The sequence below is a fragment of the Lygodium microphyllum genome, chromosome 4, assembly GCF_053477565.2.
Source record: "Lygodium microphyllum isolate KBCC chromosome 4, Lygodium_microphyllum_v1.1.10, whole genome shotgun sequence".
NCBI classification, from domain to species: domain Eukaryota; kingdom Viridiplantae; phylum Streptophyta; class Polypodiopsida; order Schizaeales; family Lygodiaceae; genus Lygodium; species Lygodium microphyllum.
The window spans coordinates 130,455,416-130,459,115 of record NC_141138.1 but is presented as its reverse complement, the minus strand read 5'-3'; the positions used below and the strand labels follow the sequence as shown (position 1 = coordinate 130,459,115).

Below are 3,700 nucleotides of genomic sequence, written 5' to 3'. Positions count from 1 at the left end.
AAAAGCTCACCCAAGCACTCTCGCTCAAGCATGCTCACTAAAAAGTAGAGTCCAAGATACATGTGGTTGATTTAACTGTTGGCATCGAGCTCCTTACAAGAGGTGGCTGCATCATTGATAAAGCCTTACACACCTACTCGACACGTGTGTTTTGAGCTATTTGATGCTAATATGTCGACTTTCCATGAGCATCACTTGATTATAAGTTGTGGAGCATCAGATTACATGCGTGTGAGAACTAACGTAAATTGCTTTCCGTACCAACTCAGTCTAGTAACAATGGTGTGAATGTATGCATTTGCAACGTGTGGGTACAATACACGCTCAAGCTGGACAGTTAGGAGAATCGATTGGGGTTGCATTATTGGGCTTGCATGGTCGACGAGCTACATGGCGCATTGAGTAGCAAAAACGGATGATTGTGTTACGAGACGTGCATACGATGTTTCATGCAGAGATTAGACAATTGGATGAAGGACAATTGGCAATATGCTGCAATGTTCAAATTGATACCGCTTTGGATAGTATATACCAAATGATGCAAAATATGCAAAATGCATGTAACAGTAATATACCACACATGCATGTATGATACATCAATGTTCAAATTGATACCGCTTGGGATAGTACATACCAAATGATGCAAAATGCATGTAACAGCAGTATACCACACGTGCATGTATGATAGATCAATGTTCATCTTGAGACTCGCTAACGCATGCGACATGCGTGTCCTTAAAGAATCAGTAGACTCAATCCAATCCATCAGTGCAGCCGCGAGGGCTGGCCATTCATTTGGCATGCTTGATGAGCCAATTGAGGACGAGGTCGATGTTGATGGAGTCTCTGCAGGAGATCATAAGGCAGCAGACTTCGCGGTCAGGGATGGAAGGGAGGTCCATGCTATCGATGAAGGCCTTCTCGTGCACTGTGGCGGCAGATTTAATGGCGCTGCAGGAGGAAGAGAGACCTGAGGACGGTCGGAAACTGCACTTGCCCGCGCTGGCCGACGAGATCAGAGTAGGAGGGAGGAGGTCAATCTTGTTGGCGAGGACGAGGAGAGGGATGCCGCGGAGGGAATCGGTCTGCATGAGGCGGTGGAGCTCGGAGCGGGAGTCGGGGAGCTTGGAAGAGTCGGCGGCGTCGACGACGTAGAGGACGGCCGACGTGCCGCGGCAGTAGCGTTGCCACATGCCGCGATAGCGGGGCTGGCCCCCGAGGTCCCACATGCGCATGGTGAGGCGACCGCGGGTGAGGTTGCGGACGTTAAGGCCGACAGTGGGGATGCGGTCCTCCAGGAAGGGCCCGTGGTCGCCGGCGATGGCGGCCACCAGCGACGTCTTGCCCGCCCCCTCCAGCCCCACGCACGCCACCTCCATCTCCTTCCGGCCCCAGCCGAAGAACAGCACCCTCCTCAGCCAAGCAAGAACCGCCTGCCAGAGCCGCCCGGCCATCCTAATATATATTGCAGCTGCGTTATTTGACGACGTGCACAGAACTGATATTGATGAGAAGGACGAAGAAGATCTTTTGCTCGCATCAACAACCTGACTGACTCCACGTCCTGGGAATTTCGGCTGCCCGACACCAATTTGGTCGGTCGATTTTTCCTTGCCTTTCACCTTTTCGTTCATCGTAAACATTACAACCAAAGTATGTGCATACACAGAGTACATAGACTACACATATTCTACCTACATATTCTTATTATATGCTAGTCTTTTATGTATATAAGGGTATCTACGAGTAAAAACTGGTAGAAGAGAGAATAATCTAAATTTTTAGGCTTTAATTTGAAATGCCCAATGTTGTAACCCTAACCAACATAATTACACTAGAAAATCAATTTTTGTAAGCCCTAGTATGAACGATCACAATTCAAAAAAAAAAAAAAAACAGAAGCTACAGTATCGGCATTTGCCCTTGTTTTCAAAGTAGGAGTTTCTGGTCTTCGTCTTTAGAGGAAGTCTATGGACATAGTGATAAGGAGGCTCTAAAAAGGCAATAAGAAGTTCCTTCATAGGTTTACAAGTAAGATATATATCTCTTCGACCTTGCAATATGTAGAGACACACATACATATATATAGATTCTCGCATTACTTTTGCCTCTTTCAGATCTCCTCTTAGTTCATCTTATATTAGCTTTTGTTTTATTTTTCATTTTGATTACATCCCCAATATAATCACCCTCATCTTCCAAAAATTTCAAATAGATACATAGAGCTTGCATTTAAGTGTTAGAGAGGATCACGCCGAGGCAACCATAAAAATATCAGAATGAATAGTACTTCTAGCATGGTACATTTCTTTCTTACTATATTAGACCTTCTTTAGAAGCACCTAGTAGCATCATGGTGCTTGATCCTTAACACCTTTAGATAGGTAGGTTGCATGTGCTTCATCATAGATGATTTGAAACAATTGAAACTCAAGCTCCACTTATTCAAACAATTTCATGATATCTTTGGAGTATACTCCATAAAACTCATCTAAATACACATAACAATACACCCATACACTCTACACAACAGTCTTCCAAATATCCCAATGAAACCAAACAATGGCTTAAATGGACACTCCCTCGATCAACATAATAGCAAGCAGCATTGAGTACAAGATATCCAACCAAACATCAAAAGGAATACATGTAGCCGTACCTTTGATTTTTATAGACTTTGGAAGATAAATCTTCTCCTTCTCTTGCCTCTTGTCCAAACACATCCAAAGAAGATAGATCTAACTCCAGCCCTCAATCGTAAACCCAAAACAAATTAACAATTAGCTAAGCATGCCAATAAAGTGCAAGGAGAGAAATGATTTGAAGCAACTACCAAATATGAAATCCCTGTAGAAATTAGAGAGACAATATATGAAGGATATGTCAGTAAAATCTTTGACAAATGTATGGGTGAAAATGTTTTGAAATGTTAGGTTGTTCGAGTAGAATGCAATCAATGTTACAATCAATACGGATACATCGATATATGCAATAGAATATTCATCAAAATACATGTTGGTAGAAATGTCCAAATACTCCAATGATTATATCTATGCATACTTCAACAATTGCCAAAAATCAATCAAACACATATATTGACCATTGTAGAGCAGGAAATTTTTTGCTAAGGATTCAACCTTTCTTTATAGCCCTTGTTTGTTATCTTGATAGACATGGATTAATATTTAAACATACGTAGAACCTTAGCTAGACCTGCAAACAAAGTAGTACGTTAAGAAACTCAAATTAGGCAAGGTACTCGAACATTGTATAGAAATATAATCAAGATAATACCGACCATTGAATGAAAATAGTACGAAATCTAATAATAAATTGGTATAGATCAATTCGAATGATACAAATATAAGTTATGTAATGAAATCTATGTAAGAAACCATGACTCTCATCATACAAGTGAATATGTCCCTATTTATGAAGTACAAAATGATGAGATCCCTAATCCAAGATCTCATCCTTTTTTTATCCCTCCTCCACCTAATGCTAGAAAAGGAAAGAGATATATGTTATGAGAAATCTTAAACTTATCATGAAATTCTTATCTACTTTAACGTGCACTCTCTATTCCTTTCTCATATTTTGTTTATTGTGTCATGTAAGTTTTATAGACAACATACGCTCTCACATGCATCTAATCTAGTGGTGTTCATGGCATACTCAGACATTTCAAATGCACAACTTA

General features: G+C 41.1%; 1 pseudogene; it reads right to left on the bottom strand.

Annotated features, from left to right (window-relative positions):
- Positions 1 to 791: 791 nt before the first annotated feature.
- Positions 792 to 1,634, bottom strand: LOC148037632 (ADP-ribosylation factor-like protein 8c pseudogene; annotated as a pseudogene).
- Between the last annotated feature and the right edge of the window lie 2,066 nt (positions 1,635 to 3,700).